General features: G+C 38.8%; 1 protein-coding gene and 1 non-coding gene across 12 annotated transcripts in view; one reads left to right on the top strand and one right to left on the bottom strand.

Annotated features, from left to right (window-relative positions):
* Window positions 1–26,632, top strand: part of ATG5 (autophagy related 5) — a 336,061-nt gene that overhangs the window by 15,448 nt on the left and 293,981 nt on the right. The gene's annotated exons all lie outside the window — the stretch shown is intronic.
* LOC143685250 (U6 spliceosomal RNA) lies at window positions 22,226–22,332 on the bottom strand. Its single transcript, XR_013176499.1, has one exon. It is a non-coding gene; the product is annotated as a U6 spliceosomal RNA (small nuclear RNA).

The raw sequence follows: 26,632 nt of genomic DNA, 5'->3' as shown, positions 1-26,632 counted from the left end.
CTTCAAAAACGAAATCGATAAATTGAGGGAGGACATGAAGAAGACATGGGCTGAACATAAAGAAGAAATAGAAAAACTGAAAAAGTAAATCACAGAACTTATGGAAGTGAAGGACAAAGTAGAAAAGATAGAAAAAACAATGGATACCTACAATGATAGATTCAAAGAGACAGAAGATAGAATTAGTGATTTGGAGGATGGAACATCTGAATTCCAAAAAGAAACAGAAACTATCGGGAAAAGAATGGAAAAATTTGAACAGGGTATCAGGGAACTCAAGGACAATATGAACCGCACAAATATACGTGTTGTGGGTGTCCCAGAAGGAGAAGAGAAGGGAAAAGGAGGAGAAAAACTAATGGAAGAAATTTTCACTGAAAATTTCCCAACTCTTATGAAAGACCTAAAATTACAGATCCAAGAAGTGCAGCGCACCCCAAAGAGATTAGACCCAAATAGGCGTTCTCCAAGACACTTACTAGTTAGAATGTCAGAGGTCAAAGAGAAAGAGAGGATCTTGAAAGCAGCAAGAGAAAAACAATCCATCACATACAAGGGAAACGCAATAAGACTATGTGTAGATTTCTCAGCAGAAACCATGGAGGCTAGAAGACAGTGGGATGATATATTTAAATTACTAAAAGAGAAAAACTGCCAACCAAGACTCCTATATCCAGCAAAATTGTCCTTCAAAAATGAGGGAGAAATTAAAACATTCTCAGACAAAAAGTCACTGAGAGAATTTGTGACCAAGAGACCAGCTCTGCAAGAAATACTAAAGGGAGCACTAGAGTCAGAACCAAAAAGACAGAAGAGAGAGGTATGGAGAAGAGTGTAGAAAGAAGGAAAGTCAGATATGATATATATATAATACAAAAGGCAAAATGGCAGAGGAAAATATTATCCAAACAGTAATAACACTAAATGTTAATGGACTGAATTCCCCAATCAAAAGGCATAGACTGGCAGAATGGATTAAAAAACAGGATCCTTCTATATGCTGTCTACAGGAAACACATCTTAGACCCAAAGATAAACATAGGTTGAAAGTGAAAGGTTGGGAAAAGATATTTCATGCAAATAACAACCAGAAAATAGCAGGAGTGGCTATACTAATATCCAACAAGTTAGACTTCAAATGTAAAACAGTTAAAAGAGACAAAGAAGGACACTATATACTAATAAAAGGAACAATTAAACAAGAAGACATAACAATCATAAATATTTATGCACCGAACCAGAATGCCCCAAAATACGTGAGGAATACACTGCAAACACTAAAAAGGGAAATAGACACAAATAACATAATAGTTGGAGACTTCAATTCACCACTTTCATCAATGGACAGAACATCTAGACAGAGGATCAATAAAGAAATAGAGAATCTGAATATTACTATAAAGGAGCTAGACTTAACAGACATTTATAGGACATTACATCCCACAACAGCAGGATACACCTTTTTCTCAGGTGCTCATGGATCATTCTCAAAGATAGACCATATGCTGGGTCACAAAGCAAGTCTTAACAAATTTAAAAAGATTGAAATCATACACAACACTTTCTCGGATCATAAAGGAATGAAGTTGGAAATCAATAATAGGCAGAATGCCAGAAAATTCACAAATACATGGAGGCTCAACAAACACACTCTTAAACAACGAGTGGGTCAAAGAAGAAATTGCAAGAGAAATTAGTAAATACCTCGAGGCAAATGAAAATGAAAACACAACATATCAAAACTTATGGGATGCAGCAAAGGCAGTGCTAAGAGGGAAATTTATTGCCCTAAATGCCTATATCAGAAAAGAAGAAAAGGCAAAAATGCAGGAATTAACTGTTCAATTGGAAGAACTGGAGAAAGAACAGCAAACTAATCCCAAAGCAAGCAAAAGGAAAGAAATAACAAAGATCAGAGCAGAAATAAATGAAATTGAAAATATGAAAACAGTAGAGAAAATCAATAAGACCAGAAGTTGGTTCTATGAGAAAATCAATAAGATTGATGGGCCCCTATCAAGATTGACAAAAAGAAGAAGAGAGAGGATGCAAATAAATAAGATCAGAAATGGAAGAGGAGACATAAGTACTGACCTCACAGAAATAAAGGAGGTAATAACAGGATACTATGAACAACTTTACACTAATAAACACAACAATTTAGATGAAATGGACGGGTTCCTGGAAAGACATGAACAACCAACTTTGACTCAAGAAGACATAGATGACCTCAAGAAACCAATCACAAGTAAAGAAATTGAAGCAGTCATTCAAAAGCTTCCTAAAAAGAAAAGTCCAGGACCAGACGGCTTCACATGTGAATTCTATCAAACATTCCAGAAAGAATTAGTACCAACTCTCCTCAAACTCTTCAAAAAAATCGAAGCGGAGGGAAAACTACCTAATTCATTCTATGAAGCCAACATCGCCCTCATACCAAAATCAGGCAAAGATATTACAAAAAAAGAAAACTACAGGCCAATCTCTCTAATGAATGTAGATGTAAAAATCCTCAATAAAATTCTAGCAAATCATATCCAACAACACATTAAAAGAATTATACATCATGACCAAGTAGGATTCATCCCAGGTATGCAAGGATGGTTCAACATAAGAAAATCAATTAATGTAATACACCATATCAACAAATCAAAGCAGAAAAATCACATGATCATCTCAATTGATGCAGAGAAGGCATTTGACAAGATTCAACATCCTTTCCTGTTGAAAACACTTCAAAAGATAGGAATACAAGGGAACTTCCTTAAAATGATAGAGGGAATATATGAAAAACCCACAGCTAATATCATCCTCAATGGGGAAAAATTGAAAACTTTCCCCCTAAGATCAGGAACAAGACAAGGATGTCCACTATCACCACTATTATTCAACATTGTGTTGGAGGTTCTAGCCAGAGCAATTAGACAAGAAAAAGAAATACAAGGCATCAAAATTGGAAAGGAAGAAGTAAAACTCTCACTGTTTGCAGACGATATGATACTATACGTCGAAAACCCGGAAAAATCCACAACAAAACTACTAGAGCTAATAAATGAGTACAGCAAAGTAGCAGGTTACAAGATCAACATTCAAAAATCTGTAGCATTTCTATACACTAGTAATGAACAAGCGGAGGGGGAAATCAAGAAACGAATCCCATTTACAATTGCAACTAAAAGAATAAAATACCTAGGAATAAATTTAACTAAAGAGACAAAAAACCTATATAAAGAAAACTACAAAAAACTGCTAAAAGAAATCACAGAAGACCTAAATAGATGGAAGGGCATACCGTGTTCATGGATTGGAAGACTAAATATAGTTAAGATGTGAATCCTACCTAAACTGATCTACAGATTCAATGCAATACCAATCAAAATCCCAACAACTTATTTTTCAGAAATAGAAAAACCAATAAGCAAATTTATCTGGAAGGGCAGGGTGCCCCGAATTGCTAAAAACATCTTGAGGAAAAAAAAACGAAGCTGGAGGTCTCGCTCTGCCTGACTTTAAGGCATATTATGAAGCCACAGTGGTCAAAACAGCATGGTATTGGCATAAAGATAGATATATCGACCAATGGAATCGAATAGAGTGCTCAGATATAGACCCTCTCATCTATGGACATTTGATCTTTGATAAGGCAGTCAAGCCAACTCACCTGGGACAGAGCAGTCTCTTCAATAAATGGTGCCTAGAGAACTGGATATCCATATGCAAAAGAATGAAAGAAGACCCATCTCTCACACCCTATACAAAAGTTAACTCAAAATGGATCAAAGATCTAAACATTAGGTCTAAGACCATAAAACAGTTAGAGGAAAATGTTGGGAGATATCTTATGGATCTTACAACTGGAGGCGGTTTTATGGACCTTAAACCTAAAGCAAGAGCACTGAAGAAGGAAATAAATAAATGGGAACTCCTCAAAATTAAACACTTTTGTGCATCAAAGAACTTCATCAAGAAAGTAGAAAGACAGCCTTCACAATGGGAGACAATATTTGGAAATGATATATCAGATAAAGGTCTAGTATCCAGAATTTATAAAGAGATTGTTCAACTCAACAACAAAAAGACAGCCAACCCAATTACAAAATGGGAAAAAGACTTGAACAGACACCTCTCAGAAGAGGAAATACGGATGGCCAAGAGGCACATGAAGAGATGCTCAATGTCCCTGGCCATTAGAGAAATGCAAATCAGAACCACAATGAGATATCATCTCACACCCACCAGAATGGCCATTATCAACAAAACAGAAAATAACAAGTGCTGGAGAGGATGCGGAGAAAGAGGCACACTTATCCACTGTTGGTGGGAATGTCAAAGGGTGCAACCACTGTGGAAGGCAGTTTGGCAGTTCCTCAAAAAGCTGAATATAGAATTGCCATACGACCCAGCAATACCATTGCTAGGTATCTACTCAAAGGACTTAAGGGCAATGACACAAACGGACATTTGCACACCAATGTTTATAGCAGCATTATTTACAATTGCAAAGAGATGGAAACAGCCAAAATCTCCATCAACAGAAGAGTGGCTAAACAAACTGTGGTATATACATACGATGGAATATTATGCAGCTTTAAGACAAGATAAACTTATGAACCATGTAATAACATGGATGGACCTAGAGAATATTATGCTGAGTGAATCCAGTCAAAAACTAAAGGACAAATACTGTATGGTCCCACTGATGTGAACGGACATTCGAGAATAAACTTGAAATATGTCATTGGTAACAGAGTTCAGCAGGAGTTAGAAACAGGGTAAGACAATGGGTAATTGAAGCTGAAGGGATACAGACTGTGCAACAGGACTAGATACAAAAACTCAAAAATGGACAGCACAATAATACCTAATGGTAAAGTAATCATGTTAAAACACTGAATGAAGCTGCATCTGAGCTATAGGTTTTTGTTTTGTTTTGTTTTGTTTTGTTTTGATTTTACTATTATTACTTTTATTTTTTTCTCTATATTAACATTCTATATCTTTTTCGGTTATGTTGCTAGTTGTTCTAAACCAATGCAGATGTACTAAGAAATGATGATCATGCATCTATGTGATGATGTTAAGGATTAATGATTGCAAATGTAGAATGGTATGATCTCTAAATGTTGGGTTAATTTCTTTTTTTCCGTTAATTAAAAAAAAAAAAAAAAGAGAGAAGGGATAATTGGAGCTGAAGGGATACAGACTGTACAACGGGACTGGATATAAAAACTCAGAAATGGACAGCACAATACTACCCAATTGTAATGCAATTATGTTAAAACGCTGAATGAAGCTGCATGTGAGGTATAGGTTTTTTGTTTTTGTTTTTTTTGTTTTTTTCTTTCTATTATTGTTTTAATTCTTATTCTGTTGTCTTTTTATTTCTTTTTCTAAATCGATGCAAATGTACTAAGAAATGATGAATATGCAACTATGTGATGTTATTAAGAATTACTGATTGTACATGTAGATTGGAATGATTTCTAATTGTTTTGTTAATTCTTTTTTTAATTAATAAAAAAAAAAAAAACTCACCTGTGAAGCCGTCTGGTCTGGGGCTTTTCTTTGTTGGCAGATTTTTGGTGACTGATTTTCTTTCTTACTTGTGATTGATTTTTTGAGGTCTCTTGTTTCTTTTCAAGTCAGTGTAGGTTGGTTGTGTGTTTCTAGGAAGTTGTCCATTTCATCTAAGTTGTCTAGCTTGTTGGCAAGCGTTTGTTCATAGTGACCACTTATGATCATTTTTATATCTTCAGCAATCATGGTCATGCCCCCTCATTTCTGATTTTATTTATTTGCAGTGTGTCTCTTTTCGTCTGTCAGTCTAAGGATTTGTCGATTTTATTGATCTTCTCAAAGAATGAACTTCTGGTTTTATTTATTCTCTCTATTGTTGTTTTTTAGTCTCCATTTCATTAATTTCTCCTCTAATCTTTGTTATTTCTTTCCTTTTGCTTGCTTTGGGATTAGTTTGCTGTTCTTTCCCCAGTTATTCAGTTAGGCTATTGATTTTAGCTCTTTCCTCCTTTTTCATGTGTTCAGGGTTATAAATTTCTCTCTCAACACTGCCTTCACTGCACTCCATTAGTTTTGACACATTGTGTTCTCATTTTCATTCATCTCAAGATATTTCCTAATTTTTCTTGCAATTTCTCCTTTGACCCACTGATTGTTTAAGGGTGTGTTCTTTAAACTTCATATATTTGTATATTATCTGGTTTTCTTTTATTGATTTCCAGTTTCCTTCCATTATGATCAGAGAAAGTACTTTGTATAATTTCAATATTTTTAAATTTATTAAGACCTGGTTTTTGGTCCAGCATGTGGTCTATCCTTGAGAATGTTCCATGAGCACTTGAGAAGAATGTGTATCCTGCTGCTTTGGGATGCGGTGTTCTATATATGTCTGTTAGGTCCAGTTCATTTATCATTTTGTTTTGATTCTATGTTTCTTTCTTGATCCTCTGTTTAGTTGTTCTGTCTGTTCGAGAGAGTGGTTTGTTCAAGTCCCCCAATATCTGTTATTTTGGGGGGTACATGGTCTAAGAATCGAACCCAGGTCTCCCGTATGAAACATGAGCATTCTACGCTGAACTACTCATGCACCTTCCCACTATCTTTTCAGACTCATCTTTTACTCCGTTCAGTTTTGCCAGTGTTTTCCTGTATACTCAGGGGCAACTTGATTAGGAACGTAGGTATTTATGGTTGTTATTTCTTCTTCTTGAATTGCCCCTTTTCTTTCTTCCTTCCTTCTTTTTTTTTTGACATGGGCAGTTTCCGGGAATCAAACCTGAGTCTCTGGCATGGCAGGTGAAAATTCTGCCTCTGAGCCACCGTTGCCCACCCTCCCCCTTTTATTTCTATATAATGTCCTTCTTTATCTCTTACAACATTTTTATATCTAAAGTTTCTTTTGTTTGAGAATAGTATAGTTACCCCAGCTTTCCTTTCCTTTTTTTAAAATTTTACTAGTGTGAAATATCTTTTTCTTTCCTTTCACTTTCAGCCTGTTTGCCTCTTTAGGTCTAAGAAGATGAGTCTCTTGTAAACAGCCTATAAAGAGATCATATTTTTAAATCCATTCTGCCAATCTGTGCATTTTGATTGGGGAGTTTATTCCGTTGATATCCAGTTATTACTTTAAAGGCAATTCTTGATTCAACCATTTTACCCTTTGACACATCTATTTTGTCACATCTATTTTTTCTGTTTTCTTATCTATTAAGCTACCATTATGAATATTCTTCAATTCTGTATCTTCCTCCAGACCTCTTCCTGTTGTCTTTCTTTTCATCCAGTAGGACTCCCTTTAGTAGTTCTTGTAGGGCCAGTCTCTTTATTAATGAACACTCTCAGCTTCTGTTTATCTGTGAATATTTTAAACTCTTCCTCATTTTTGAAGGACAGCTTTGTCAGATAGAGAATTCTTGGCTGGCAGTTTTTCTCTTTCAGTATCTTAAATATATCATACTGCTGCCTTCTCATTTCCCATGGTATCTGATGGGAAATCCACATTTAGTCTTATTTGGCTTCCCTTGTTGCTTTCAGAATTTTTTCCTTCTGTATGGCATTTGACAGTCTGATTATGATGTGTCTTGGAGTGGGTCTGTTCAAATTTATTCTGTTTGTAGTACATTTGGCTTCTTGAATTTGCATATTAATGTCTTCTATAAAGGTTGGGAAATTTTCAGCCATTATTTCTCTAAGTATTTTTCCTATCCCTTTTCCCTTCTCTTCTCCTTCTGGGACATCCATGATGTGTATATTTGTGTGCTTTGTTTTGTCAGTCATTTCCCTTAGACCCTACTCAAAATTTCCATTCTTTTCTCCGTTTATTCTTTTGTCTGTTCAAATTTGGTCGGTCTGTCTTCTAGCTCTCTGATTTTTTTCTTCTGCCTCTTCAAATCTGCTATTGTTTGTCTCCAGTATATTTTTAATTTCACCTACAGTGTTTTTTTCCACATAATATCTATTTTTTATGTATTCTTTCAGATTCTCCTTAATACTCTTCTAGTGTCTTCTTAATATCCTTTTATCTCTTTATACACATTTTCTTTCATTTCTTTGATTCATGAAATTTGTTTGCACATCTTTGATTAGTTGTTTCAGATTCTATATCTCCTCCAACTCTTTGATCTGTTCGTTTGACTGGGCCATTTCGTCTTGAGTTTTAGTATGCCCTATAATTTTTTTGCTGGTATCTGGTCATCTGATTGTCTTGGTGGGTCTATTCTGAAAGTTGATTTTTCTCTCTTTGTTAGGGTTTAGTTGTTACCTGGTTTTGTATTAGGGCACTGCTTTGCAGTTAGGTCATGTGTATTTCTCAGCCAAATCAGGGTGAGTACTTTGCAGGAGGTGTCCACCAGCTCCAATGGGCCTGGAAAAGGGTCTACAGAGGCTCTGAAAAGCCCTGTAGTTCCCCTTCACTTTCTAGCCTGCCCAGCAGATGGCACCATTCAGTGACTTAATCTTCCCCAGAAGCTGTTTTCCCCCTAGAACCCTGGCAGTGTCTGACTGGGTGGGACTAGAGTTGCAAGATTTCCTATGTTCTCACTTCACTGGCCAAAATCTGACTATGGGGTTGTGCCCCCCATTTTACCTGTGGTGGGGGAGTCGCCCAGTTGCCCCAGTCTGCAGACACCTCCCCCTCCCCCATGTCTCTGCGTTTTCTGCAAGAGTAAGGGATGGGTCTCTACCCCTGTTTTCTCAGACTCTTCATACCTCACAGACCTGGGCCTTGAAATGTCCTTCCCTGTCCCCCAGGTCCCCAGTCAGTTTATTTGAATAGTTACTGCCTGACTACTTGCTGCCTTTAGGGAAGATTTTGTAGATCCTTCCCTGATCCTCCATTTTAGAACTTTTCCTTATTACCCTTTTGTATTCCACCCTCCCCCATGATTTAAGACCTGCTATGGGTCCCTGTGGGCTTAGGTCTCAGTGTCTGGATTTGGCTAGGGATCTCTAACTGCTCTGAGAGATTTTATAGTCTGTATCCCTGGTGAAAAATGGGAGGGATCCTGGCTGCTACTTCTCACCACTTCCCACGCTGTGTGAGACCAAGTGAGGGGGAGGGGAGAGGATCGGTTGGTCTAGGATGGAAGTTTCCTATCTGATTTCTTTTTGTTCCTCCATTTCAGCATTTATGGGATTCTTCTTCTATTTTTACTTTCCTCCAGAGTTCTGAACAGGTGTGAATTGTCCTTTATTTTGGTGAATCACTGTGAAGAGAGTTTTTCAGTAGCTGTTTATCTTATCATGTTGATGATCTCATTCCTTCCTGAGCATAAAAAGTCATTTTTAAAGGCCTGTTCTAGTTTGCTAGCTGCTGGACTGCAATATACCAGAAACGGAAAGCCTTTTAAAAAGGGGAATTTAATGACTTGCTAGTTTACAGTTCTAAGGCCGAGAAAATGTCCCAATTACAAGTCTATAGAAATGTCCAATCAAAGGCATCCAGGGAAAGATACCTTGGTTCAAGAAGGCTGATGAAGTTCAGGGTTTTTCTCTTCAGTGGAAGGACACATAGTGAGCATAGTCAAAGTTTCTCTCTCATCTGGAAAGGCATGTGGTGAACACGGTCAAGGTTCCTCTCTCATCTGGAAGGACACATGACGAACATGGCGTCATCTGCTCTAGCTTCTTCTCTCCTGGCTTCTGGTTTCATGAAGCTCCCCGGGAGGCGTTTTCCTTCTTCATATACAAAGGTCGCTGGCTTGTGGACTCCACTTCATGGTGCTACAGCATTCTCTGCTCTCTCTGAATCTCCCATTCTCCAAAATGTTTCCTCTTTTATAGGACTCCAATAAACCAATTAAGACCCACCCAAATGGGTGGAGACATGTCATCACCTTATCCAGCTTAACAACCACTCTTGACTAAATCACATCATCCAGGGAAATGATCTGATTACAGCTTCAAACATACAGTATTCAGTAGGGATTATTCAACCTTTATGAAATGGGATTTTGATTAAAACATGGCTTTTCTAAGGGGCATACTTCCTTTCAAACCAGCACAAGGCCTTTGTCATTCTGTCCATATTCTCATCTTCTTTATTGGTGTTCTGTATTTTTATCCTCTTCCTTTGGATGGGCCATGATTTCTGTTTCTTTGTTTATCTTGTACTCTTGTTGCACAGTGTGGAATTATTCTCCCTGGGATGTCTGTTTCTTGGTTTTGTAACCAGCTGGTGCTAAGACAAAAGGTCTGCCCAAGGCAAATGTATTGTCCAGGTTTTCCTTGTCTTACTGGGCCTCTGTCTTGTCCTGGGCATTTTCCCCTCTGTTTCCCAGGAGACAGACAGACCTTCTCTTAGCTATTTTGTACTGGTAAGCCTTTGTCTCATACACAAGCCTCTATAGTGTTTTCCACTCCTTTCATTGTCTCACACTGATTTTGCCTGGAGGAGAAATTATGGAAAGAAGGTCACCCTACAGAGGACTTTCTCAAGTCAGATTTTTTTCCCAGCCAAATCAGGCCTCCGAACCCATGAAGGTAGCACTCAGTGTCTCCAAAGTGCCCTGGGGAGAGGCTGAGCTTTCCTGGCCTGCCTTGCAAATGCAGCCCTTCAGCTAACTGTTCCCCATACCCCCAAGCAGTCACTCTCTCTTTAAATATCCTCTGTCTCTGTTCCTGTCTGGGGAGGGTAAAATAATGTCTGCCATATTCTTTACTGGGACAAGGTTGAAACAGTGGGTGCTGCTGCCTTTTCTAGAATGGATGGGTTGAAACAGTATCTGCCCTCAGAGCTGGTATGGTAGTTAAATTCAGTTGTCATCTTGGCCAGGTGAAGACACCTACTCTTCTTGCTGTGGACATAAGCCAGTGGTATGTGAACCTCATCTATTGCTAATTACATCTGCAGTCGGCTAGGAGGTGTGCCTGCTCCAGTGAATGACGTTTGACTTAATTGGCTTGTGCTTAAATGAGAGAGCCCAGCGTAGCACAGCCCAAGCAGCTCAGCATACCTCATCTCAGCACTCACAGCTCAGCCCAGGCCTTTGGAGATGCAGAAAGGAATCACTCCGGGAAAAGTTGTTGGAACCCAGAGGCCTGGAGAGAAGGCCAGCAGAGATTACCCTGAGCTTTCCCATGTAGGAAAGAACGTCAGATGGAAGTTAGCTGCCTTTCCTCTGAAGAACTAATGAAATAAATCCTCTTTTTAAAAAGCCAATTATCTCTGGTGTGTTGTATTCTGGCAGCTAGCAAACTAGAACAGCTGGAAACCAGCGATCCTACTTAGCTAATCAAGAGCTATGATCAGAGATCAGCCATGCCCACTGCTGTTCTTGGGTAAAGAGGATTTTTATGTCTTTTGTCACCAGTAGCTACTAGGGACCCACTGCAAGAGTCAGGTCACCACATTGCTAGCTGTCATGTGGAGAGAGCAGTTTACATTATTTACTGTAATTGATCAGCTTCTTCCTCCTCCTCCTCTTCACGGGATACTGTGATTTTTCTTCTGGTCTTTGGAGTTCAAAATAGTTAGTTCGGATAGTTCCTCCTGTTTCATAGTTATTTTTGGTGGGAGGACTGAGTTCTGAAACTCCCTATTCCATCATCTTCCCTGAAAGTCCCCTTGAATTTTTTTTTTATTGTGAAATATATATATAAAGAGAGTTATATAGAGTTATGTGTGTATATATATATATATACACACACACACACACACAACTCTATTTGAACTTTCTTAGCCACTTAGACCTTATTTTGATGCATTTCATTTTCCCCCTTTTGGTCAGGAAGGTGTTGTCAATACCATGGTGCCAGAGTCAGGCTCATCCCTGGGAGTCATGTCCCATATTGTCAGGGAGATTTTTGCTACTGGCTGTCATGTCCCACATAGGGGAAGGGTAATGATTTTACTTGCAGATTTGTGCTTAGAGACAGAAAGAGAGACCGCATCTGAGAAACAAAGGAGGTTTTCTGTAACTAACTCTTGGCATAACTACAGTTAGACTTAGCTTCTCTGCTAGAAACATAGACTTCACAAGAGCAAACCTCAAGATCAAGGACTTGCATGTTGACTTGGGTGTTCCCAAGTCTCAATGTTTGAGACTGTATCAGTGGTTTCCCTGTTAGTAAAACTTAATAGTAGTGTATTTTCTGTCCCGTCCCTCAAGGAACTTTGACAATACTTTCAAGTTATTTGCTTACCATACTCTGGGATGTATCCAGGTATTACATTAAGTTATACAGAATTACAAGCCCTCATTCCTTTTTTGGGCTCATATGTTGGGTTGCTTAAATGAATTATCCAGGCAGGTTGAGTTAGAGTATGTGCTACAGAAAATTTAGATTTTAGACAACCTAAACCTCTCTTCATTTGGTCTCATACAGTAAGCAAAATTCTAAATATCAACAATGTCATCGTTTACCCCTATTATATGATATACCTTAGTCCCCACCTGATTGGCTTCATTTTTATCTCTAAGTAGTGGAAGTGCTGTATCATAGGGCAACTCAGTAATTAGTTTTCTGAAGACTCACCAAAATGTCTTCCATAGTGACTATACCATTATACATTCCCACCAGCATTGCATAATTGTTCCAATTTCTCCACATCCTCTCCAGCATTTGTGTTTTCATTTTTGTTTAGTAATAGCCATTCTTATAGGTGTGAGTGGTATCTCATTGTAGTCTTGATCTGTATTTCACTTATAGCTAATGAAAATGAACATCTCTTCATGTGCCTTTTAGTCATCTGTATTTGTTCAGTAGAAAAATATCTATTTAATCTTTAGCCCATTTTATAATTTGGTTGTTCTTTTGTTGTTGAGTTGTATGATTTCTTTATGTATACAGGATATCAAATCTTTATCCGATGTGTGATTTCCAAATATTTTCTCCCATTGAGTTGGCTGCCTCTTCACCTTTTTGACAAAGTCCTTTGAAGTACAGAATAATTTGATTTTGAGGAGTTCCCATTGATTTAGTTTTTTCTTTCATCACTTGTGCTTTGGGTGCAAAGTTTAGGAAGCTACCTTCTATTACTAGGTCTTGAAGTTGTTTTCCTTTATTTTCTTCTAGGAGTTTTATGGTACTGGCTCTTGTATTTAGGTGTTTGATCCACTTTGAGTTAATTTTTGTATAGGGTGTAAATTAAGGGTCCTCATTTATTCTTTTGGCTGTTGATACCCAGTTCTCCCTTGCCCATTTATTGATAAGACTATTCTGTCCCAGTTCACTGGATGTGGGAACCTTGTCAAAAATCAATTCATGATAGATTTGGTGGTCTATGTCCGCACTCTTAATTCTATTCCATTGATCAGTACTTCTATCTTTGTGCTAGTACCATGCTGATTTTGACCACTATGGCTTTGTAATAAATGAGCTTTAACATCAGGAAGTATTCAACTTCCTACTTTGCTCTTCCCTTTTAAGTATATTTTTGGCTATGCAAGGTCTCTTTCCCTTCAAAATGAATTTGATAACTAAATTTCCGAATGTTTAAAGTAGGTTGTGGGAATTTTTATTGGTATTGTGTTGAATCTGTAGACCAATTTGGGTAGAATTAACATCTTAACTACATTTAACTTTCCCATTCATGAGCAGGGAATGCCTTTCCACCTATTTAAATCTTCTTTGGTTTCTCTTAGCAATGTTATGTAGTTTTCTGGGTACAGGGCCTTTACATCCCTAGTTCACTTCCTTCCTAGATACTTGATTCTTTCAGTTGGTACGTTGAATGGAATTTTTTTCTTAATTGTCTCTTCAGTTAGATTATTGCTTGTGTATAGAAACATTACTGATTTTTATGCATTATTCTTCTATCCTGCCACTTTGCTGAATTTATTAGCTCTAGAAACTTTTTCATAGATACCTCAGGATTTTCCTAGTATCTATCATGCCATCTGTAAGTAATGAATTGTACTTCTTCCTTTCTGATTTGGATACCTTTTATTTCTTTTTCTTGCCTGACTGTTCAAGCTAGAACTTCTAGTAGAATGTTCAGTAATAGTGGTGATAGGGCATCCTTGTCTCGTTACCAATCTTAGGGGAAGGCTTACAGTTGCTGTCCGTTGAGTATGATGAGCAAGCTATGGGTTTTTTCATATATGCTCTTTATGATATTGAGGAAGTTTCCTTCGATTCCTACCTTTTATAGTGCTTTTATCAGAAAAGGAAGCTGAATGTTGTTGAATGCTTTTTAAAATATCTGTTGAGATAATTCTAATTTTTCCCTTTCGATTTGTTAATGTGCTGAATTACATTGATTGATTTTCTTGTGTTGAACTACCCTTGAATTCCTGTATAAATCCCACTTGGCCTGGTGTTTAATTCTTTTAATACATTGTTAGGTTCAGTTTGCTAGCATTTTGTTGAGGATTTTTGCATCTATATTCATTAGGGAGATTGGCATGTATTTTTCTTTCTTATAGTGCCTTTATCTGGTTTTGATATTAGAGTTATGTTAGCGTCATACAATAAGTTAGGTAGTGTTCCTTTTTCGTAGGTTTCCTTGAAAGAGTTGGTGCATGTATTAGTTAGGGTTCTCTAGAGAAACAGAATCAACAGGGAATACTTGCAAATATAAAATTTATGAAAGTGTCTCACGTGACCGTAGGAACGCAGAGTCCAAAATCCACAGGGCAGGCTGCGAAGCCGATGACGCCAATGGATGGCCTGGATGAACTCCACAGGAGAGGCTCACCAGCCAAAGCAGGAATGCAACCTGTCTCCTCTGAGTCCTCCTTAAAAGGCTTCCCATGATTGGATTTAGCATCACTAATTGCAGAAGACACTCCCCTTTGGCTGATTACAAATGGAATCAGCTGTGGATGTAGCTGACGTGATCATGACCTAATCCTATGAAATGTCCTCATTGCAACAGACAGGCCAGCGCTTGCCCAATCAGATGAACAGATACCATAACTTGGCCAAGTTGACACCTGTCCCTAACCATGACAGTCCACCCCTTGTCAACTTGGCACATATATATATATATATATATATATATATATATATATATATATATATATATATATATATATATATATCACCTTAGACCATACTTAATTTCCAAATGAAAACAAATAAGCACACATTTTTTCTTTTACCTGACAATACTCAACTGTCCTGCATATAACTGGAAACACATTAAATCTCTCCAGAATAGCGTGCAAATCCTTGGGCAACATTCATTCTTAAACTTGATATCTTACAACTTAAATAGTATAACACAAACAAAACAGCATTACAGTCCTCGTTTCTGTAACTGATCACGTGGTCGAAGTTCATATTTATCACTACCTTCTTCCACTACCCATTCCATGTTCCCTTTCCCCTCAGCAAGCACTTCAGCTGGCCGTGGTTCTTTGCCTGGTGGGGTGACCCAAACCTTCATTCCTGAAGTCTCAGAGCCATTAGTGGTCCTGCCTGGATTGTGTTGTTGCAGTTTCCCATTGATTTTGATCACAGGGCATGGTAGTACTAATAGACGCCCCAGGGGATCTCCTATATTCCAAGAAAACTCTTCTTTAGCTCCATTATGTAGTTGCAGTCCTACTTCGTTCTGATAGTCAGGGTCAGTTACCCCAGACAATAATGTAATCCCCTTCTTGGTGTGTTGATCCAGAGGCATAAGTAGCCCAAAGTGGCCAGGTGGCAATCTTAACTTCCAGTTCAGTGGTATCACTGTTGTTTCTCCTGGAGAAAGCACACCCCGTTTTGGAACTAAAACCTGTAGACCAGCAGAACTCAGGGTAGCAGGGACAGGAAGCAAAAATTTTCCTAGTGGATCACTAAGAGTAATAGTGAGTGGCACCACACCCATTTCCACCCCTTGGTTCCTGGACCCATGGATCCTGGCTATGGGAGAAACAGCACCATACAGCGGACGCTGATTCAGAGCATACACAGCTTCCTGGAGAACATTACCCCAGCCTTTCAAGTTTTTGCCACCTAGTTGGCACCGTAATTGAGTTTTCAAAAGGCCATTCCACTGTTCTATCAATCCAGCTGCTTCTGGATGATGGGGAACATGGTAAGACCAGAGAATTCCATGAGCATGTGCCCATTCCCGCACTTCATTTGCTGTGAAGTGTGTTCCTTGATCCGAAGCAATGCTATGTGAAATACCATGACGATGGATAAGGCCTTCTGTAAGCCCACGGATAGTAGTTTTGGCAGAAGCATTGCGTGCAGGGAAAGCAAACCCATATCCAGAGTATGTGTCTATTCCAGTTAGAACAAATCGCTGCCCCTTCCATGAAGGGAGTGGTCCAATGTAATCAACCTGCCACCATGTAGCTGGCTGGTCACCTCGGGGAATGGTGCCATATCGGGGGTTGAGTGTGGGTCTCTGCTGCTGGCAGATTGGGCACTCAGCAGTGGCTGTAGCCAGGTCAGCCTTGGTGAGTGGAAGTCCATGTTGCTGAGCCCATGCATAACCTCCATCCCTACCACCATGACCACTTTGTTCATGAGCCCATTGGGCAATAACAGGAGTTGCTGGGGAACGAGGCTGACTGGTATCCATAGAACGGGTCATCTTATCCACTTGATTATTAAAATCTTCCTCTGCTGAAGTCACCCTCTGGTGTGCATTCACATGGGACACAAATATCTTCATGTTTTTAGCCCACTCAGAAAGGTCTATCCACATACTTCTTCCCCAGACCTCTTTGTCACCAATTTTCCAATTATGGTCTTTCCAAGTCCCTGACCATCCAGCCAAACCATTAGCAACAGCCCATGAGTCAGTATACAAACGCACCTCTGGCCAGTTTTCCTTCCAAGCAAAATGAACAACCAGGTGCACGGCTCGAAGTTCTGCCCACTGGGAGGATTTCCCCTCACCACTGTCCTTCAAGGACACCCCAGAAAGGGGTTGTAATGCTGCAGCTGTCCACTTTCAGGTGGTACCTGCATATCGTGCTGAACCATCTGTAAACCAGGCCCGAGTTTTCTCTTCCTCAGTCAATTCACTGTAAGGAACTCCCCAAGAGGCCATAGCTCTGGTCTGGGAAAGAGAAGGTAATGTGGCAGCAGGAGTGGAAACCATGGGCATTTGTGCCACTTCTTCATGTAACTTACTTGTGCCTTCAGGACCTGCTCTGGCTCTATCTCGTATATACCATTTCCACTTTACAATAGAGTGCTGCTGTGCACGCCCAACTTTATGGCTTGGTGGGTCAGACAACACCCAACTCATGATAGGCAACTCAGGTCTCATGGTAACTTGGTGGCCCATGGTTAAGCGTTCAGTCTCTGCTAAGGCCCAGTAGCAGGCCAAAAGCTGTTTCTCAAAAGGAGAGTAGTTATCTGCAGCAGATGGTAAGGCTTTGCTCCAAAATCCTAAGGGTCTGTGTTGTGATTCTCCTATAGGGGCCTGACAAAGGCTCCAGACAGCATCTCTATTTGCCACTGACACTTCCAGCACCATTGGATCTGCTGGATCATATGGCCCAAGTGGCAGAGCAGCTTGCCCAGCAGCCTGGACCTGTCGCAGAGCCTCCTCTTGTTCAGGTCCCCACTCAAAATTAGCAGCTTTTCTGGTCACTAGATAAATGGGCCGGAGTAGCACACCCAAATGAGGAATATGTTGTCGCCAAAATCCAAAAAGACCAACTAGGCGTTGTGCCTCTTTTTTGGTTGTGGGAGGGGCCAGATGCAGCAATTTATCCTTCACCTTAGAAGGGATATCTCGACATGCCCCACACCACTGGACACCTAGAAATTTTACTGAGGTGGAAGGCCCCTGTATTTTTGTTGGATTTATCTCCCATCCTCTGACACGCAAATGCCTTACCAGTAAATCTACAGTAGTTGCTACTTCTTGCTCACTAGGTCCAATCAACATGATATCATCAATATAATGGACCAGTGTGATGTCTTGTGGGAGGCAGAAACGATCAAGGTCTCTGCGAACAAGATTATGACATAGGGCTGGAGAGTTGATATAGCCCTGAGGTAGGACAGTGAAAGTATATTGCTGACCTTGCCAGCTGAAAGCAAACTGTTTCTGGTGGTCCTTACTAATAGCTATTGAGAAAAAAGCATTTGCCAGATCAATAGCTGCATACCAGGTACCAGGGGATGTATTGATTTGCTCAAGCAATGATACTACATCTGGAACAGCAGCTGCAATTGGAGTTACCACCTGGTTGAGTTTACGATAATCCACTGTCATTCTCCAAGACCCATCTGTTTTCTGCACAGGCCAAATAGGAGAGTTGAATGGGGATGTGGTGGGAATCACCACCCCTGCATCTTTCAAGTCCTTAAGAGTGGCAGTAATCTCTGCAATCCCTCCAGGAATACGGTATTACTTTTGATTTACTATTTTACTTGGTAGGGGCAGTTCTAGTGGCTTCCACTTGGCCTTTCCCACCATAATAGCCCTCACTGCACGAGTTAGAGAACCAACGTGGGGATTCTGCCAGTTGCTCAGTATGTCTATGCCAATTATACATTCTGGAACTGGGGAAATAACTACAGGATGGGTCCGGGGGCCCACTGGACCCACTGTGAGACGGACCTGAGCTAAAACTCCATTGATCACCTGGCCTCCATAAGCCCCCACTCTGACTGGTGGTCCAGAGTGACGTTTTGGGTCCCCTGGAATTAATGTCACTTCTGAACCAGTGTCTAATAATCCCTGAAATATCTGATCATTTCCTTTTCCCCAATGCACAGTTACCCTGGTAAAAGGCCGTCGGTCTCCTTGGGGAAGACTTAGAGGAAGGTCAACGGTATAAATTTGTGGCAGTGTAACAGGTTTCTTCCCCATAGGGACCTGGCCTCCCCTTCATTCAAGGGGCTCAGGGTCTGTAAACTGTTCCAAGTCTGGAAATTGATTAAGGGGCCGTGACTCTGTGTTTTTGTAATTCAGGTTAGACTTCTGTTTCCTTGACCTAGAACTCTTTTGTTTATACAGCTCCATCAAGAATTTAGTAGACTGCCCTTCTATTGTATTTCTAGGCACCCCATGATTTACTAGCCAATGCCACAAATCTCTGCGTGTCATATAATTTTGATGCCTCCTTTGAGTTTGTTGTCTATTATAATACCCATGTCTACCCTGTCTTTGGTGATTAAGTGCTGCCACCTGGGTTCTGCCAACTCGGGATCCTGTCATCCCCATTGTGTTTAAGGATTCCAGCTCAGTGACAGCAGTTCCTACAGTAATATCTGACCTACAGAGAAGTGCAACCACAGAGCTCTTGAGGGATGATGGTGCTAGTCTCACAAACTTATTTCTCACTGTTCTGGTAAAAGGTGCATCTTCTGGACATTCCTGGGGTGTAAGAGCAGGCTTTGCATGATAAATCCACTCTAACATTCCAATCTCTCTAAGCCTCTGGATCCCCTCATCTACATTATACCAGGGCAGTTCTGGCATTTCAACCTCAGGTAATGTTGGCCACCTTTTGATCCATGTTTCAACCAACCACCCAAACAAGCTGTTAACACCTTTTCTAACTGCTCTAGCTATAACACTGAATGCAGAATCTCTGCTTAGTGGGCCCATATCAATAAATTCAGCCTGATCCAGCCTTATATTCCTCCCACTATCTTAAAATTAACCCACACTCTTAAAATCCATTGCCACACATATTCCCCTGATTTCTGTCTATATAAATTGGAAAACTCACATAGTTCTTTTGGAGTATAACGTACCTCCTCATGTGTGATACTTTGTACCTCACCTTTAGGGGCCTGTTGGGACTTTAGTCTAGTTATAGGTCTAGAAGAAATGAGGGGTGGTGGGGGTGGGTCATGAAAAGAATTAGAAATATCTTCCAAGCCATTTGCTTCAGTGCTTTCATTTGCAGTTTCATCTGGTGAAACAGGATTAATAACTCTAGGGCTAATCCCTTCAGGAGGAGGTTGGGTGGCCAATTCCTCAAGGCAGGCTGGAGGTGGGGCAGCTATGTCCTCAGGGCAGACTATTACAGGGTTATCTAAAGAAGGCTCAGCATGGTCTAGGGTTTCAACCTCACCCCCAACATCATTATCAATCCATATGTCACCATCCCGTTTTTCAGGGTCCCACTCCTTTCTGATCAGTGCCCTCACTTTAACGGCAGACACCATGCAAGACTGAGATTTCAGTTTACGTTGTAAAGTTGCTACTCTAACAATAAGATTCTGAGTCTGATTTTCAGAGATCTCAAGTCTACGGCTACAGGAAATAAAATTTTCCTTCAGGATACTCAGAAACCTCTACATCTTTCAGATGGCACTTAAGCTTCTTGTTTGAAGCCTTAAGCCCATCCCTTTCACCCTTTAATGTAGACAGTGTATCTAACAACCAACCAACATCTCTATAACTCTTATTTCTACAAAACTCTGTAAAGGTGTCAAAAACATTATCCCCCAGAGTCTGGCTTCATACAAGCGAAGCATTAGGAGAATCGAATGATGATATTTTGACTATCTCCTTTGCCAACTCAGTCCATGGATTGGGAGTGTCATTCTGATTACGGAAATCAGAGTCCTTAGTGTCTCTGAGCCCAGTCAGAGTAGAAAACCATTCATAAAAACCCATTTTTAAGATTCTGTTCCTTAAGAACCACTCCTGGTACCAAGATGTATTAGTTAGGGTTCTCTAGAGAAACAGAATCAACAGGGAACACTTGCAAATATAAAATTTATGAAAGTGTCTCACGTGACCGTAGGAATGCAGAGTCCAAAATCCACAGGGCAGGCTGCGAAGCCGATGACTCCAATGGATGGCGTGGATGAACTCCACAGGAGAGGCTCACCAGCCAAAGCAGGAATGCAACCTGTCTCCTCTGAGTCCTCCTTAAAAGGCTTCCCATGATTGGATTTAGCATCACTAATTGCAGAAGACACTCCCCTTTGGCTGATTACAAATGGAATCAGCTGTGGATGTAGCTGACGTGATCATGACCTAATCCTATGAAATGTCCTCATTGCAACAGACAGGCCAGTGCTTGCCCAATCAGATGAACAGGTACCATAACTTGGCCAAGTTGACACCTGTCCCTAACCATGACAGTGCAGGATTGGTGTTCTTTTTGAAATGTTTGATAAAATTCCTCTGTGAAGCCATCTGGCCTCGGGCTTTTCTTTGTAGGAAGATTTTTGATAACTGGATTGAATACCTTTGTTCAATGCTTTTACCTGGGTATACAAAATTGCATGCTCCTGAGACAGTAAACAAGAAAACCTACAAAAAAGTCAACAGAGAGTATCTTTGCCTATTAGGAGCTATTAAGTAAATAAGCGAAGTATTATAATTGCTAATTAACAGATTCATAAGCTTACATGATATATGTACTTAGAAAAGGGGGGAAAAGACATTAAAATCAGGCGATATTTGAACTTTTTAAGAACAGATAACTCAAATCTATAACTCTATATGCAGCAATTTATAATATATACAATTAAATATATCTATTGTTTGAGCTATACAAATATTTTGTTAAACAGTTGCTTGGAATCACCTAAAACAAAAGAATGATATTCAAACAAAATAGTTTCAAAACAGGGTCCTATTACAAAACAGTATATACTTATGATTCTCTTATTGTATATTATATATGACTAAGAAAAAGAAAATTAGAAGGACCCATATCAATAGGCCGGTAACAGATTTTTCTCCTCTGGGTGATAGGATTATATGTGGTTTTTAATTTCCAGCAATTTGCTTATCTGTATTTTCTAATTTACTATAATCAGTATGTATTATTACATATAAAATGTTGGATAGCCGCTTCCATGTTTTTAGAGTTTTACTTACAAAAGAGTTATCAAAGAGCAGTAACAATTACAAGACAAAGCAATCTTCTTCCTCTTTAGATACCCAATACTTTTTGCCGTGTTCAGTGTGAAACCAATAGAAAACAACTTACGTCCCAAGTTCTCACAACATTTTCAGATAATAGAAAACAACTTACGTCCCCAGTTCTCAGAACAACATTTTCAGATTTAAACAGACTCATTATGAAGAAGCAAAAAACCCTGTATTTTCTATTTGTTCTTTATTTTAACTGTAAGAAGTTATAAAGCGCAAATTTCAAGAGTCTGATTTAAAAGTAACACCTGTGATCAATCCAGTTATCAAAAATCTTCCTACTTCCTACAAAGAAAACCCCAAGGCCAGATGGCTTCACAGAGGACTTTTATCAAACATTCCAAAAGCTTGTTCATGTATTTCTTAGAATTTTTCCATTTTATCTGCATTGTCTTGTCTGGTGGCATATAGTTGTTCATAGTATCTTTTCATTTTTTTTTTTCTGGACCCCCCAAAAAATATATGGAACACTTCACGAATTTACGTGTCATCCTTACGCAGGGGCCATGCTAATCTTCTCTGTATCGTTCCAATTTTAGTATATGTGCCGCCGAAGCAAGCACAGTATCTTTTGATTTTTTAAAAAATTTCTTCAGAGTCCATGGAATAACTCTCCACCTCATATCTGATTTTATTTCTTTGCATTCTCTCTTTTGTTTTTTCTTTGTTGGTCCATTGATTTTATTGATTTTCTCAAAGAATGAACTTTTGGTTTTGTTGATTGTTTCTGTTGGTTTTTTGGCTCTTCAGTTCATTTATTTCTGCTTTAATCTTTGTTATTTCTCTTCTGTTTGCTTTGGAGTTAGTTCACTTAGTTCTTCCTGGTGAGCCATTAAATCCTCAATTTTTTTGTTTTCCGTTTTTAATATAGCCATTTAGGGCAGTAAATATTCCTCTCAGCACTGCATTTGCCATATCCCATAAGTTCTGATATGTTGTATTCTCGTTTTCATTCATCCCCAGACGTTTCATTCCTAGAGAAACAGGAATATGTTCTTTGACTGATTGTTTAAGAGTGTTTTATTTAATCCCCATATATTTGTGAAAGTTCTCGTTCTTTGGTAGTTACTGATTTCTCACTTCATTCCATTGTGATCAGAGAAAATACTTTGAATAATTTCAGTCTTTTTAAATATATAAAAACTTGTTTTATGCCCCAGTATATGATCTATTCCGAAGTATGTTTCATGAGCGCTAGAGAAGAATGTATATCCTGGTGTTTTGGGGTATAATGATATATATGTCTATCAGGCTTAATTCATTAATCAGATTGTTTAACTTTTCTATTTCCTTGTAGATCCTCTGTCTGATTGTTCTTTCTGTAGAGGAAAGTGGTATATTGAAGTCTCTCACTATTATTATTGAAATGTCTGTTGCTCCTTTCAGTTTTGCCAGATTTATGTTTGTTATTTCTTCTTGGTGGATTGTCCCTTTTATTAATTTGTAGCGTCCTTGTCTCTTATGACATCTTTACATTTAAAGTCTGTTTTGTCTGCTATTAGTATATCTTTATATTTGGGACATCTTTTTCCATCCTTTCACTTTCAGTCTTTCTGTATACTTGGGTCTCTTGTAAACAGTGTATAGGTGGATCGAATTTCTGCCATTCCTGCCAATCTGTATCTTTTAATTGGTGAGTTTAATCTGTTAACATTCAAAGTTATTACTGTGAAGGTATTTCTTGCATCTACCATCTTATCTTTTGATTTTTATTTGTCAGATTTATATTTTCTTTTCCTTTTTTATCCTTTTAGTTACCCTTGCTGGTACTCTTTCTGTGCCATCCTCCAGACTTTCTTCTCCTGTCTTTATTTCAGGCAACAAAACTCCCTTTAGTATTTCTTGTAGGGCCAGTCTTTTCAACAAAAGACTGACAAATTCTCTCAGCCTTTTTTCTGTCTGTGAAAATTTTAATCTCTTCCTCACTTTTGAAGGACCATTTGGCTGGATTAAGAATTCTTGGCTTGAAGTCTTTCTCTTTCAGTATCTTAAATATATCATACTACTGCCTTCTTTCCTTCAGGATATCCACTGAATAGTCTGAACTCAGTTTTATGTGTGTTCTAGTTTGCTTGCTGCTGGAATGCAATATACCAGAAACGGAATGGCTTTAAAAAGGGGACTTTAATAAGTTGCTAGTTTGCTATTCTAAGGCCAAAAAAGTGTCCCAATTAAAGCAAGTCTTTAAAAATGTCCAAATTAAGGCACCAATAAGAGGTTACCTTCACTCAGGAAATGCTGATGAAGTTCAGGATTTCTCTCTCAACTGGCAAGGCATGTGCTGAACATGATGGCATCTGCTAACTTTCTCTTCAGGCTTCTTGTTTTATGAAGCTCTCCTGGGGACATATTCTTTCTTCATCTTCAAATGTCTGTGGCAGAGTGGGCTCTCTGCTTCATGGCTCTCGTCATTCTGTCATCATCTCTGCTCTCTCAGTATCTCAGGCCTTTTCCAAAATGCTTCCTGTTTTAAAGGATTCCCGTAAAGTAATCAAGACCCTCCTGGAATGAACCAGATAATGAAAGGTTGATGTCTACAATTTGGTAAGCCACGTTTCCATGAAGATAACCTAATCAAGTTTTCAACCTACATTATTGAATAAGTATTAAAAGAAATGGTTGTTCCCACAAGATTGATGAGGATTAAAACATGGCTTTTCTCGGGTACGTAAATCCTTTCAAACTGGCACAACATGGTTTCTCTTGTATGTGGTAAGTCGCTTTTCTCTTGCTGCTTTCAGGCCTTTCTGCTTCTCTTCAGCAATTGACAGGCTGAGTAGTATGTGTCTTGGAGTTGGCCTGTTTGAATTTGTTCTATTTGGGGTTCATTGGACTTCTTTGATTTGCATGTTTATGTCTTTTAATAAGGGTTAGTCAGTTTTCCCCCATTTATCTCCTCAGCTAATCTTCCTAGCCCTTTATTCTTCTCTTCTTCTGAGACACTGATGATTCTTATATTTGTGCACTTTATGTGTCCATCATTTTCCTGAGAGCCTATTCACATTTTTCTGTCTTTATTTGCCATTTGTTCTTTTGCATGTTTGAATTCAGTTATCTTGTTCTCTAGTTTGCTTACTCTTTGTTCTGCCACTTTATATCTGCTGTTGTGTCTTTAGTTTATTTTTAATTTCCTCTACAGTTTCTTTCAGCTCTGTGAAATCTGTTTTTCAACATGTTCTTTCAAATTCTTCTTTATGCTTTGCTAGTGTCTTGTTGGTGTCCTTTATGTCTTTAGCCAACCCATTTAATTTATTAAGGACAGTTGTATGAATATCTTTGATTAGTTGTTATAGAGTCTGTCTCTCCTCTGGTGTTTTAGTTTAGTCATTTGGTTGAGCTGTGTGTTCCTGCATCTTCACATGCTTTTTGATTTTCTGTTGGCTTTGAGGCATTTGATTATCTTTAGAATTCCCTGACAAACCAAGACCTGGACCCCAAGCAGGGGATTCAGCTCTACTTGAGGATCTGTTTGTAGCTAGACAGTTTGCCAGACTGCACTTGTCTGTTTTTTTTTCCCAGCAGATGGCCCTGTTGGGTCTTTTTTTTCCCTTCAGGCCCACCTCTCCCTCTAGTGCCAGAGCCAGGTGAGTTGGTAGAGACCTTGTGCAATTCCAGCCAAGTCCGCTGGTCCTGGTACACCAAAGTTACCAACCTTAAGCTCACCTCTGTGTCTCAATTCCTCAGCTTTTTTATTCAGGACTTCCCTAAATAGTGTAGAAGGTCCTCTCTAACACCTTGGATCTACTGTCAGTCTTTTTCTGTCACTTCTCTAGTTCTCCCTTGGAGCAGGGGTGAACTCAGCTTATCTTATTCCACCATCTTCTTGGAAGTCCAGGAGGTAGTTTCTTAAATTTTATACTTCATTGTGCAACTGCCAGTTGTTTTTAACTAGATATATCATGGTTACAGAGCACCTTTATGTTAGAGTATCACTTTTATGTTGGTTCACTTTTAGGTTAATTGATTTGTCATAGCCCAAAGTTTATTTGTATTTACCACTAATAGGTTGTTTTTTTGTTTTGTTTTATTTTTTTTAAGTTAATTAAATTTATTGATATCAGAGAATCAGTTTTTGGTTTCGTTAATTTTTTTCTTTTTTTTTTTTTAACATGGGCAGACACTGGGAATCAAACTCGAGTCTCTGTCATGGCAGGTGAGAACTCTGCCATTGTTGCCCACCCACTAATAAGTTTTTTTTTTTTTTCAAAGAAAGCAGACTATCAAAGTTATCAAGAAGTAACGAGGTCTTTAATTTTCAAACTTGGAAATTTTTTATAGAGTACAGAATTGTGATAGTTTTTTGAATTTGAAAACCTGTTAAAGTGGAATTATATGGTGTTTGAATGCCATGTATCATTTGTTTGAAGTAGTGTATTGTTTATGTTAATAATAGTTTAAAGAGTGGTATACTGAAAGGAACACTGGGCTCAATTAAAGTTACCAGAGTTCTTATACAGTTTGTCTATTTCTTGGTGCTTTTGTGACTTTGGATGGATTTTCTTGCCCTTCTCAATTTATTTACTTGTAGATGATGACATTGCATTCATGTGACCTCCAAGGTATCTTTTATTTTATTTTAACATAATAATATAAACTTCAGAACTCTCCTCAAGTCTTTCTAATTTATTTTTGGCAGTTTGAGGCACTTGGCATTGATCAGCAGAAGAAAAAAGAGAAAACAAGCTCCTTGAATAATTCAGTTATTCTAATTGATATTTGGCTAAACTAATAAGGTTATTTAAAATGTTTCCATTGGCTATATTATGGTAAATTATGAATTAGCTAACATATGAGTGATGGAAAATATTATTTGGGTAAGTGGAGGAATATTCAATCTTAGTATCCAGGTGCCACCTGATGAGT

This window comes from Tamandua tetradactyla, chromosome 5 (genome assembly GCF_023851605.1).
Source record: "Tamandua tetradactyla isolate mTamTet1 chromosome 5, mTamTet1.pri, whole genome shotgun sequence".
NCBI classification, from domain to species: domain Eukaryota; kingdom Metazoa; phylum Chordata; class Mammalia; order Pilosa; family Myrmecophagidae; genus Tamandua; species Tamandua tetradactyla.
This window is presented reverse-complemented; position numbering and strand designations above follow the sequence as displayed.